Genomic DNA, 13,421 nt, shown 5'->3' with positions numbered 1-13,421 from the left:
TGCCGTGACTCGGATTCGAACCGAGGTTGCTGCGGCCACAACGCAGAGTACTAACCACTATACGATCACGGCGCGCTACTGAGCCGGCGGCGAGGCTAGTTTTTGCGCTACTACTTTTAATATAAATTGATTCCAATTATTTAGCTGTTCTGTTGTTGAAAACTGCAAGTATTCGTGAGTTTCCCTCTCGTCTTCCCTCCGTTATTCCCTCCGCATTCTGATGCATTTCTCATCTCCACTGCGTCCAGCCGGTGCCTCAGATCAGGTCTCCTGGGAAGTATCTTTGCTTTGTCCTTGCCTCCCTTGCTTCATTCCCTCCTCCTTACATTTCCTCTTTTGACCAACCCTCCCCACCGCCTTCTTCCGGCTCCCGGCCCACCTACCTTGGCTGAGCTGAGGGAGGGCAGCGCCAGTGGCTCAGACTGTCGGGTGAAGGCGGAGCAAAGAACCGAAAGAACCTTTATGAGCCCATGGGGCATTCAGCTTCCCTTGAGTCCCACTGGGCTCAAGCCCGGGGTGTCGCGGCCCCGGACGACTCCGGGGCGCTGGCATCTGCGGCGGGTGTGGAGCAAGGTGCGGCGGGGACGCTTGGCTGCCTTTCTGCCTTCGGAATCGCCCAACGCACGGCTTTCCCACGAGTTTCTCTGGTTTTCCGTGGCTTTGGAATCAATACAACTGTCCTGCGAAAGGCGCGTGGCTCCGCCTAAAGTGGAAGGCGTGCTTGCTCTCTGTGGGATGAGGTGGGGAAGCAGGGAGAGGGAAGGTAAGGTTCAGGTGTCTCTGTGGCGCAATCGGTGAGCGCGTTCGGTTATTAATCGTAAAGGTAGGTGGTTCGAGCCCGGTCAGAGACGCCCCTCCTGGCTTTTTTAGGATGTAATCAAAGGGTTTGCAGTTATTTCTGTCTTGCACATCCTTTCGCGTAAACTTGAAGCTAGGCCTCTATTACCCTCCTTTTCACCTATGTCTTGTCCATAACAAGAGAACCTAAGCCGAGATCATCACTGATCCTCAGAAGAGCTCTGAAGGAAACAGGTAGGTCACTTTGTCATCTCATCGTTACCCTCTGGGTTCCTTTTAACAGTGAAGTTTCGTCCCTTGTTTGTACTAGTATTTATTGAGCCCTTTACATATAACTTTGAAATTAATTTGCTTACATGCTTTTATTATTACGAACAATACTGCAGTCATCATTCTTGTACACATGCCTATGGTTAGAGTGCCTGATGCACAATTGTTTTATGAGATATACACGGTTTTTTGTAAACGGTTCTTGTTGGCTTATTAGCTATAACTCTTTATTTTGTTATTTCAGCAACTGCTTTAGGCTTTAGAGCAGACATGTGTAACTTACCGCAGCCTGCCTTCAAGTGATGTCGTCACTTTTCTCCCCTGCTTGCCTTTATGCTATCGTTGTCATGCATTTTACTTTGAGTATGTTATAAACCCCACAACCCAAGGTTATTACTTTTCTTTAAACTGTCCCATGTTTTTAAAGAGATTTAAATACTAAGGGGAAAAAGGTTATATATTTTTCACGCAGATACCATTTCTGTTGTCCTTCATCCCTTTGTGCATATGGAGATTTCCCTCTGATGTGAGTTTCTTTCTTCCTGGAGGACTACTTTAACCTTTCTTGTGGTTTGGGTTGCTGGTGATGAAGTCTTTCAGCAATTGTGTGTCTGTAAATATCGTTATTCACCTTTATTGTTGAAAGACTTTTTTGAGGATAGGAGCCATAGAATTCTGTGTTGACTTTTTTCTCTCAGTTCTTTAAAGATGTTGCTCCACTGTCTTTCTCACTTGCTGCAGTGCTTCTGATGAGAAATCTGACATTATATTTATTTTCTCTATGTAGCATGTGTTATCCCTCTGGCTGCCTTTGAGATTTTTTTCCCAACTGATTTGAGCAATTTAATTATTATGTGACTAGGTGTGGTCTTCTTCATATTTATAGTGCTTGAGGATCATTTGACTCCTTGGATCAGTGGTTTATAATGTTAATTGTGGCTGGAAAATTTTCTGTCATTGCTTCTAAAAAATGAGTCTGATACAAAGCAAATCTGATACATGGTAGCAGTAGGTCCTGAGGAGGATCAGCAGACCCATGTAAAGCAACTACTCGGATGTTATAGGGAGACCTTCGAGCTTCTTCAGGTAAGTGGAGGTAACCTCCTTCATGTAACCTCCTCAAACAAGGGAGGAAGGGCTGCTTCTCAGGTAACCTGAGGCTTGGGGCAATTTAGGGTTTCAAGAGCCCCACCTTCATCAGAATCTATCCATAAGACCCCATCCCAATGATACCAGTCCTTCTTAATAAATTCCCTGACTTTAACATAAGAGATTCTGTGATGTTGAAAATTCAATTTAGGTTTAGTTTGCAGAGCTCGGGCCTACAGTGATACTACTAGACAAGGTTTGAAGGTTGTTTTGTTTTGTTTTGTTTTAAATATGGTTATAGACTCTTTCAGGTCCCTAACCTAAATCTTGAGCTAGGAACTTAGAACCTTGAGCTCATCATTTGGTTTCCCCAATTCCTCCAGTTTACATGGAAGTAACCAACCCATCACACTCATATCTTCACTAAAATGTTCTCTGGCAGCAACTATTTGACCACTCTAATCCTTACTTTCTGTGAGAATCTAAATACAGGTGTCTGCAGACGATGATTTGGGAAAACGTTTTGCTACTGCATGCCATGAACTGAAAGTGGTCTCTGACATCAGGGTCATTAATAATTTCACATCTAATCGGGTCCAAGATCCAATTCCAGATAATATGGAACCACTCCATTTATTATCACTCAATTCTAACCAAGGGTGTCACTACCACAATGCTAAACCTAGAACAATGGCACTACACAAAGATGACCAGGAACTTCAGCATCCTGGATTTCTGCTACCACGCCACTTTCTTGTGCCCACGCCCACAAACTCAAACACACATCTTACTCCCTCCTCCCAAATATTAAACCAGGCATTTGTACTACCTAGGTTTTCAACAAAACAAGGCAAGGCTTGAACCACCTTGGAGGCCTCAGTGTTCTGTCCCACTTGCCTCACGATCCTTCTACTTCCTCTCATTAGATTTTCATTTATTCCTGCCCTCCTACAGCATGTCCTTCTTCAAGCCTCTGGCCCTCTCTCTCAGGAACAGGAGGTAAATGGAGAATACGATATTGTTGATATTACTACAGGCTTGTTCCCTGGATAGACATCAACTCAAAGAAGAGCAATTTGTCCATCCCAGGGTATTTTGTAGAAAAAAAGCTTAGAAAACTAACACTTGAATATTTGCTTTCCCTACAAAGAGAAATTTGAAGTGACACTGCTGGCAGCTGTGAAGTTAGCTCTGGGTGTTAAGCTAAAATGGAAGCCTTTGCATTCACCATGGGGCTGAGGAGAAATGGCAGTCAAAACTGGTTGGAAGGAGGCTTCTGAATCCATAAGACATATCACTTCCACCAAAGAGAAGTAATGTTTCCACTTCTCAGTTTGTAGATGGAATTTACAGAAGCTTTCATTCTGAGGGAGGTAAGGAACAAGTTATGGGAGGGCAGTTGACGGTCAGTCTAGCCTTGAAATCATTTAACTAACAGGTGTTCTCATGAGCCCCAAAATGTGTTCCATGACATGACTTCCTCAGTCATGTCTCCAATGTCTGAAGCCTCTCCAGGCTCCCAAAGCTAGAGAAGTTTGAAAGAGGAGAGAATGAAAGAGACACAAGCCTAGGTTCTTGTAAGCACATTCTAGAGTATGGTACAAAGACTTCAGGGTCACCAGTCCCTTGGGCTACCAACTAAGTGGGTTTGGTGGCATAAACCTACCTGGAATCAAAGCTTCCTTTTGAATCTTTTCAGGTAGATTCCCTACATGGTTGAGTTTTGCTGTCATTTCAGCAGTTATCTCATCCTCTTTGCCCTTATCATTTAAATCTGATAACAAAACGCCCTAATTAGTAGAGTGTTGGTGGACATAATAGAAATATTTTCATCTAAGCTCTGGAAATTAAAGGTAAAGTTTGCCCTCAAAGTAGTTTTCTTATGTTGCCAGCATTTGGTTCTTTGTAACTGCATCCCTGGGAGGCAGGCTTGGTGTGCTCCAAACTTGTTTCCAGCTCTTGCTTAGTTCAGTGAGCTTAGATCTATCTCTAGAGTTCCTTTGGAGTCCAAGGATGCAAGATGTCTCTTATATTTCTTGTATTTCAAACATGACCTTTCTGAAAAGAGTACATTGTCTTTAAAAAAAAAAAAGGTGATTCTACCCAGTTTTTGAGTGAACATTTTTCATGTTGAGGCAAACTCTCCACTGTAGTGTCCCCACTCCTTTCTGAATTCAGTGCTGCCTGCTGTGTCCAAATTTAGGGCATGTGATGTCCAAAATTCAACTGCATTCTACACCAGGAGCAATATCTCCATGAGAGCTCAGCACTCCATAGGCTCTTGCTTTGGGGCTGTATTGCCTTTCCCTGGAAGAAAGGGCCCAGGATTTTCACAACCTGGATTCAGAATCCCACATCTCAGTCGGGACTCCTGATTTGAGAACAGAACACCAACTGAAAGTTTTCACCGCTTGGACCTTGGAGCTCCTGGAAGCTGCAGGAGCTAGGGGACGTGCACAGATCAGAGGCATGAGACAGCTCCTTGCAAGCCAGGAACTGTGGGACTCCTCCCCTCCCCCACCTTTTCCTTTCTCTTCATGACATTGCTTTGCCAGGTCATTCCTTTCAAATTCCAGTGCCTCTTTCTTGCCTTTCTCTCAGAAATAGGACCTCTCTCTGGCTCTTGTCACTTTGCTCTATTTGATCAAATTTCAAGTCTAATACTTTAACAAGGCCTTCATGTTTTAAACAGTTCCCTAGCCAAGGCTGAAGGTCTCAGGGCATTTGGCTGCTTTAAAATGGTGAAAATCTGTTCCAAGTCAGCCCTTGATTACATGTTTGAATTGGACAGAAGACCAGCCATGAAGCCAAGTGTCAATTATTCACATCACTGGGCCACCACCTAGTGCAGGGTGAAGCCAAGGACCAGGAAACACAGACTACCATGTTGACTCTGCTTTCTCTTCTTTCAACTTTAGATTCTTTGTTTTGATGTAGATAATGATGTTTTCTAAGGGAGCAATTGCGTTTCTATCTTCTCAATACCTGTGTCATCTAGTTTCCTGTCTTTAATTTACTTTCATATGTGTGTATTTGTTTATTTATGCTGACCTACAGGTCATCAAGTGAGATATTTTACTCAGGATTAAGGAAAGCATAAAAGACAGAGAAGCTTCCTTAAGACAACTAAAGTTTGTTCCCTTGGTTGGTTCTTCTTACAGGAAAGTATCTCAGATGGAAAGCAGGCAGAAACTGCTTTTGTGAAAGACTTTCATGTATCCTTTTTCTCAAGGGTGTCTATGGGAGGACAAGGGAAAAAAATCAAGCGTGTCCTTGGATTCCTCTGGGATCCTGGATATAGAAGCTTGGTTACTACCCTATGTTGGGGAGAGGCACAGTTGAATATGAACCACAAATCAGGATGCCTCAGACTGGAGCCAGGACCATTTAAGACCAAGCACCATTGTTACCTGGGTTATTAAAGCATGGATTCAGTAATTAAATGTTAAATAATCTAAATATATGAAAGTCACTTAACAGTTCCAGGGTGATTTAGAGTAGAACAATGCTGTGTACTGCCAGAAACTTGTCTTACTAATCTCCAGATTCTCAAAAAGACATTTCCAAAATATTTTTTAAAAATTTAATGAGGTTATCTTATTTTTTAAAAAACAGACTAAGCACCACTATTACAAGGCAGCCACCTACCTGACAGCAGTGATACAGACAATTCTGGAAAGCTCTTGAGAATTATCCCCTACTTTTGATAATTTTCCACCTGCTCCCCTCATCCTCCCACCGCAGAAAGATTCTTCACCTTTTTGTTGAGTCAGAACCCTTTACAATGTTGGTAGGAATGTAAAATGGTGAAGCCACTATGGAAAACAGTATGGAAATTCTGCAAAAAAGTAAGAATAAGACTCTGCCATATGATCCAGCTATTCCACTTCTAGGTATTTATCCAGAAAATACAAAACCAGTCATTGGAATAGATATATACACCCATACATACATCAAAGCATAATTTACAATAGCCAAGATATGGAAACAACCCAAGTGTCCATCAACAGGTGAATGTATAAAGAAGATGTGGCATACATACACAATGGAGTACTATTCAGCCTTAAAAAAAAAAGAAATCTTGCCATTTGCTACAACATGGATGGACTTCAGGGTATTATATTAAGTGAAATAAGTCAGGTAAATAAAGACAAATACCGTGTGATTTTACCCGTATGTGGAATTAAAAAAAATTTAAATGAATGAACAAACCATACAAAAAGAAACACATAGGTACAGAGAACAGAGTAATGGTTACCAGAGGGGAAGGAGGAGGAGAGAGGGGAAGTGAGTAAAGTAAATTGTTATAAACAAACAAACGAAAATCCTAGCAGGAGAGAGAGCCAGGCAAGAAGCAAGGGGGCAGCTGCACTTCCCTGAAGGGTCTCTCCCAAGGTAGGTGGTTCCACTGGGCAGTGGACTCAAGACTCCACAGCCCACCAAAGCAACAAAGCAGAATCCACAGGGCAGCAGGTACTGGGGGGAATACCAGCATAGACATGTTCCTCCTACAAGCTCAAGGTGTGCCTGGCCTGCACTATCAGGAAGAGCGGAATAAATTTCCACCTGAAGCTTCTTATAGCCCGCAGAGAACAGGGCAAGAGGGACCTCCTCGCCAGGACAAAATCTTACCCTGGCCTTAGAGGACAGATACCACAAAAGCTGGTTTTGAGGGACACGGCAAAGAAGGAAGCAACAGCAGCCCAGTGATCTTGAGTTGAGATGTCTGCAAGTTACTCTCAAATGGTGTAGCAAATTATGTACATGGAGAGAGACTGAGAAAGCAAATGTGGGAAAATGTGCGTTTTGCTGAAGAATATATGCTGTTACTATTCTTGCAAATTTTCGTAGGTGTCAAAGTTTTGTGGGGTTTTTTGTTTTGTTTTTTTCAAGGAGTAATTCATACTCAGGTCCCGAGTTCTCTTTAGATGGACCCTGAAAGTGAGACTGTAGGTATCTGAAATGAAGGAAGGCATGGAGGCGAGGGGCTGCCCAGGATGCTCATCACACCTCCCCTCTCCCAGCCTGGGAGAAGCCTTGGACCTGGGGCCCACCTCACTGGCTTAAGGATTCAGTGCAGAGATCTACTGCATCTGCACCTTGGGGCACATAACACTTGTGAGGAGGAAGTGAAGATTGCTGGGTGCTGAGATGCCACAAAGAAGAAGGGAGAAAAACCAACACAACAAAACCTAAATCTCCCTGACCGGGAATCGAACCCGGGCCGCGGCGGTGAAAGCGCCGAATCCTAACCACTAGACCATCAGGGAGCTGCTCGCAAAAAGACTTGTAAGTGACGATACGAAGCCTATAATGAGTGTGTACTATCTCCCGTCCTCCTGTTCTGAGTGCCGCACCTCCCTCCAAGGAACTGTACCCGAAGAACGTTCCCTCCCTGCTTTCTCCAAAAGAGGAGCCCCACGCGAAAGGCCGAGCGCTCTGCGGGACAGTGGACGCGCCCGCGAGGCCCGCCGGGGCCGCAAGTCCCGAGCGAGTTGCCCCGTCTGGGCCGCACCTCAGAACTGCCCTGGAGCCGCGCCTTTGCCAGGCGACCGCGTGTGGAGAGCAGGCCGCCGGGGCAGGGGCTGTAGACAGGAGAGGAGGCGCGCGGGATGAGACCCCGGGATCCCCAACACCATAAAAGACTCCCGGCGGATGCAGGATAGGGGATGGCTGGACGGAAAACGCTTTCAAACAAGGCTGCGCGCCCAGACCTGGATTCCGGGTCTTCCCCTCACTACCTGCGGCGCCTGCCGTTCTCCTGCCTTAGATGACGCCAACTCCAGGTCCTAAGGCTCCGACCAAGAGTTGTCTCTGACGCAGAGTTTTCCTCAGACCCCACATGCAGTTAGTTAGGACTTCGTGTTTGCTTCTCAGTCCAGGTGGACTTTGGCCTACACAGTCCCTCCCTTTTGCGACTCTGGACTTGGGCAAACGACTCTCCTGATAAAGGCGGGGAAATCAGTGTAACGCTCGGCTCCCTCACCCTGAACCTCGGATGGGGGCGTTGGGCGACACTTGCGCTTTTTCCTGGGCTGCGTCCCTCTTCCGGGCCAGTCCTCGAGGCCAGGGCCGGGGCCGGGTGCCCTCAGCGCGCTTCTCTCGCCGGCTCTGGATGTCCGCGCCTATCCCTTGCGGCTGCAGGGAGGCTCCAGGGGCTGACTGATCGGGTTTGCGGGCCCCAGCGGCGCGGGTGTGTGTTTGTGGTCCCTCGGGGGCCCAGTGTCCCTCCGCCCCTGTCGGGGAAAGGACGACCGCCCCCTCGTCCTGTCCACGTGGCACGGCAGCGCGCCGGACGCGACCGAAAGACAGCGAATCCGTTCCTCTGGCTGCGCGTGGGAGGTGAAAACTGGAACCTGGAGGGGAGGGAAAAGGGGGAAAATCTCATGAAATGTCCTGATCTAAAGCTATTTTCAAGTCCGCCTCTTTGGGAACTCAGCCCTCCAGCACTGGCGAGGATGCTGCAGTCCGGTCGCACCCTCGACGGCACTTGGAGTCGACGCGCAACAAGGCAGAGCCCCGCGGCTTGGGGGTCAGTGCGCATGCTGCCCGCGCCTTCCTCGGGGTCGCAGCACTTGAACCTCACGTGTGAAGGAAACGCGATGACCGCCACAATAAGAAAGAAGGAAAACAAAGACTGGAGAAAATGACACGTGCTTCCCCAAACTTGTAAAGCTTTACTTTTAAAGGAAACCAGACAGGGAGACACAGACACACAGACAGACAACGTTGCATTAAAGTGTTTCAGCAAAAAGAAAGTTGTCGGCCTGCTGGCCGTGTGTGAGGTGAACACGAAACCCCCTCCAGACACCGGCTTTCTGGGAAAACCGCCTTTACCTCTTTGTCTTCCTAGGTTAAAATTCGCTCTCCATGACCTGTTTGACCGGAAAATTGTAAAAGGCAAATAAAAGACGTTTCAGACATTGTAAAAGGTAAAACAAAACTGTTCCTCAAGAAGAATATCAAGTACGCTGAGGGAGGAATGAACAGCCGTGAGATGGGCGTGGACCGCGCCTGCGTCCTCCGCGGCTTTCTGCTGGGCCTGGTCTTCAAACGAAGTCAATACAGGCCGGGAAGCGCGGCTCGGCCTGCGTTGACGTTCGATGTTTTTCCAACAGCCAAATGACCTGAGACGTCAGCCTTTGCTACGGTTCCTGCTAAACGTGAAAGTGTGATTAAAGTACTGGACTTCAACTAGACGACTAGAATAAGCCACAGCGGCAGGAACCTGAGGAAGCCCGTTTGCCGGGAGACGCCGGAGAAGGGCTGCTACGAAAGGGCTTTCGAGGAAGGAGCAGAGGGGAGGGAGGGGAGGGCGGGTCCTATGGTTCCCGGGTGGATTCGAAGCATCGATCATTTCCGAGAGCCCAGAGCACTGACCGCCTGCGCCGTGAAAAGGGCCACCGAGGCGCGGGTCCGCAGCCTTGGAGGGGTGGTGTCCCCGCTGCTGGGATGCGAGGTCGCCTGGGGCTCAGGCTCACCTAACCCCCGGCTCCTGGGGCTTCCGGGAGCTGGAGGGTCCGCGGGGGCGATCCCTGCACTCGGTGCATAGCTGTGTGTTGGATGCGGGATTGGGAAGTGAAGCTGTGGGGGCCCCAGGGACCTCGCTTCGGGGGAGGCGAGGAGCCCTAAACGAGGGCCTCTCGGGAGCTGCAGTCTCCTTACCTGAGGGCTCGCCTGTGCTCCCAGGGTCCTTTGCTTTCGAAAATATTTGTGGCCAGTCGTGGCAAGAGATACAGTTCTTGAAAGTGTCCTTAAAAACCTGAGAAAGAGCTGTTTCTGTAGTGTAGTGGTTATCACGTTCGCCTAACACGCGAAAGGTCCCTGGTTCGAAACCAGGCGGAAACACGTCGATTCTTTTCTGAAACTAACATTCACGTTTAAACACCAAAAAACGGGGCGAGTGGGATGGATTGAGGTAGCGCGTGCAGCTGTACTTTTATCCCCCCGAAATGCATGGGGAGTTCCCTTATTGCCTGAAAGCCCGCTCAGCACTAGCAACCATCCCTCCTTTGTCTGCTCTGTGTCACTTTGAAGACAAGGCCACAGACAGACCAAGAAAGGCACAGGACAAAGCCAAGTTAAGGTTATCTTTACATTCGGAAATCCCCTCACCTCCTCATGTGGCGCCTAAATCTCCTCTACACGCTGACACGTATTTTGTCTCTGGAAACAAGAAGTTTATCCCTGTGAAGCTCACTTGCTTACCTCACCTCAGCACGCTTGCGGAACACGCTGATTTGCGTGACAGAACAAGAGAGACCGACCCAACTCCGCACCGGGTGCTCGACCCAAAGACACGTAGACGAAATTCAGGCTCCAGAATTGCAGCTGGTAGGGGCACGTAAAGGAGTCCTTACACGTGCTATTATCAGGAGAGCCCCTGTAGTGAGCTCAGAGATGAGGAAGTAGATGGAATCGCTCATCAGCCTCTGAGAGCCAAGTCAGCACCTGACACATAAGGAAACCGAGGTTCAGAAAGAGAGCATGACCTTGGCTCTGCCGCACACAGCGCTAAAGCTAGACCAGGATGGAACCCAGCCACTTACCTTGCGGTCTGGCCTCAGAGCCCAAAGCGTCACCCGGAACAGGAGAGGTGAAAAGTGATGAGCAGCGGTGCAAGGGCTGGGAGCCCTGCACAGCTGCCTTCAGCCGCGGGCCGCTGGGAATCGCCTCCTTTTCTGCTCTGCCATTCTCAAAAATCTAACCTTACTCTTATAGTTTTCAACTGGAGAAGCGAAATTATGGAGGTTTGTTATGTCTGGTTGCCTGGTAGCTACAATTTGGCGTTTCACTGCTGGGGCCCGAATTCGATTCTACGTCAGCAAAGCTCTAAATTGCGCTAAATCTTCCTCTTCCCGAACAGAGGTAGTTTGCCAGAAGGGCGATGCAAGACCCTCCTCAGGGTTCCTATTGCCAGGCACCCTCCATGTGGGGGAGGGGAAATGTGATGAACCACCAGGGCTTCTGCCCTCCACTCCACTCTTTTCTTCCTTTATTTCAGAAACCTAGTGTCTCACTTATGGAGTTTTCATCCAAAGAGAACCTGGGACTTAACTTCGAAAAACTCATTAAGAAAACAAAAACATAAAACCTTTTAAATATACAAAAATTTGAAATACTAGCATTGTCTATTCTGTACCTAATCTCACAGTTAACATTTTCCAAGCTTGCTTTCTCACTCTCTCTCCATATACATGATTTGCTACACCATTTGAGAGTGACTTACAGACATCTCAAGTCAAGATCACTGGTTAGGCTACTGTTGCTCCTTTCCTTTGGCATCTCCTTCAAAACCAGCTTCTTCGGGACCTGTCCTCCAAGGACAGGAGGAAGCTTTGTCTTCGTGAGGAGGCCCTTCTCGCCACTTCAGAAACCTGGAATCTGTTCTCTTTAGACTGTAGAGGAGCTTCAGGTGGTGTTTTATTCGGCTCTCCCCTGCGCTGATGTTCGATGTTTTTCCAACAGCCAAATGACCTGAGACGTCAGTCTTTGCTACGGTTCCTGCTAAACGTGAAAGTGTGATTAAAGTACTGGACTTCAACTAGACGACTAGAATAAGCCACAGCGCCAGGAACCTGAGGAAGCCCCTTTGCAGGAAAGGGGAAGTGCTGCTGCGAAAGTGCTTGTGAAGAAGGAGCGCGCGGGTCAGGCTCACCAGAGCATAGGGGAGGGAGGGAGGTGAGTAGGAGGGGAGAGGGAGGAGAGAGGGAGGGAGGCGAGGGCGACTCCTATGGGTCCTGGGTGGATTCGAAGCACCGCTCATTTCCAAGAGCCGAGCGCACTGACCGCCGGCTCCGTGAAAAGGGCCACCAAGGCGCGGGTCTACAGCCCTGGAGGGGCGGTGTCCACGCTGCTGTGAGGCTGGGTCGCCTGAGGTCTAGACGCACCTAACCCCCTGCTCCTGAGGCTTCAGGGAGCTGGGGAGTCTGCGGGGGGGGGGGGGGGGTTCCCTGATCTCTGGCGCTAGGCTGAGGAACTGGAGACCCTGCGTTGGATGTGGGAGCCTGAATCTAGACTGTGGGAGCCCCAGGGACCTTGCTTCGCGGGAGGTGAGGAACCCTAAGCTAACACCTCTCGGGAGCTGCAGTGTACTTGCCTGAGAGATCGCAGGTGCTCCCAGGATCGTTTTTTTTTTGGTGGGCCAGTTGTGGCAAGACATATACATTTCTTGGATTTTTTGGTTTGTTTTGTTTTGCGGTATGCGGGCCTCTCACTATTGTGGCCTCTCCGGTTGCGGAGCACAGGCTCCGGACGCGCAGGCTCAGCGGCTATGGCTCACGGGCCCAGCCGCTCTGCGACATGTGGGATCTTCCCGGACCGGGGCACGAACCCGCTTTTTCTGCATCGGCAGGCGGACTCTCAACCACTGCGCCACCAGGGAAGCCCTTGGATGTTGTTTTTAAGTACTTGTGCTCGCGTGCTTTCCGTAGTGTAGTGGTTATCACGTTCGCCTAACACGCGAAAAGTCCCCGGTTCGAAACCGGGCGGAAACAAATAAGCGTTCTCTTCCTCCCCGCCTTTTTATTCCACCCTGAAACTTACATTCTCGTTTAAAAACCAGAAAGGGGGCGAGTGGGATGGGTTGTGGCAGAATTTGTAGCTGCGTTTTTCTCTCCCCAAACCCAGGAGGAGTTCCGTTACCACCTGAAGCCTACTCAGCACTAGGAGCCAGCCCTCCTTTCTCTCCTCTGAGTCCTTCGGAGACCAGACCACAGACATTCCAAGGAGGGCACAGGAGAAGGCCCACTTCAGGTTATCTTTAAATCTGGAAATCCCCTCACTTTCTCATCTGGTGCCTAAATCTCCTCTACACGCTGATACGTATTATGTCTCTGAAAACCAAGAAATGCATCCCTGTGAAGCAACCTTGGCTTTCCCTCACCCCAGCACACTTGCGAAACAATTTGTTTTGCGTGACAGAAGAAAAGAGGACGAATTCAACTCTGCACCCGGGGCTCGAGCCAGACACGAAGATGAAGAATTTCAGGCTCCACGAATTGAGCGGGTCAGGGAGGAAAAGGAGCCGGTAACGTGCCTTTATCAGGAGAGCCCCCAGAGCCACATCAGAGATCAGGAAGTAGACAGATCCACTCATCATCACCCGCTGAGGACCAAGCCTGCCCCTGACTCATAAGGAAAGTGAGGTTCAGAAAGAGAGCATGACTTGGCTCTGCCGCACACAGCGCTAAAGCTAGAGTAGGATGGAACCCAGCCTGTTACCTTGTGGCCTGGCCTCAGAGCCCAAAGCGTCTCCCAGGCGG

At 48.7% G+C, this 13,421-nt stretch overlaps 4 non-coding genes across 4 annotated transcripts; 2 read left to right on the top strand and 2 right to left on the bottom strand.

Annotated features, from left to right (window-relative positions):
- TRNAH-GUG (transfer RNA histidin (anticodon GUG)) lies at nt 1–72 on the bottom strand. Its single transcript has one exon. It is a non-coding gene; the product is annotated as a tRNA-His (tRNA).
- A 7,283-nt stretch (nt 73–7,355) lies between these two features.
- TRNAE-UUC (transfer RNA glutamic acid (anticodon UUC)) lies at nt 7,356–7,427 on the bottom strand. Its single transcript has one exon. It is a non-coding gene; the product is annotated as a tRNA-Glu (tRNA).
- Nucleotides 7,428–9,932: 2,505 nt separating this feature from the next.
- TRNAV-AAC (transfer RNA valine (anticodon AAC)) lies at nt 9,933–10,005 on the top strand. Its single transcript has one exon. It is a non-coding gene; the product is annotated as a tRNA-Val (tRNA).
- A 2,574-nt stretch (nt 10,006–12,579) lies between these two features.
- On the top strand, nt 12,580–12,653 carry TRNAV-AAC (transfer RNA valine (anticodon AAC)). Its single transcript has one exon. It is a non-coding gene; the product is annotated as a tRNA-Val (tRNA).
- The last annotated feature ends 768 nt before the right edge of the window (nt 12,654–13,421 follow it).

The sequence above is a fragment of the Orcinus orca genome, chromosome 1, assembly GCF_937001465.1.
Source record: "Orcinus orca chromosome 1, mOrcOrc1.1, whole genome shotgun sequence".
NCBI lineage: Eukaryota > Metazoa > Chordata > Mammalia > Artiodactyla > Delphinidae > Orcinus > Orcinus orca.
This window is presented reverse-complemented; position numbering and strand designations above follow the sequence as displayed.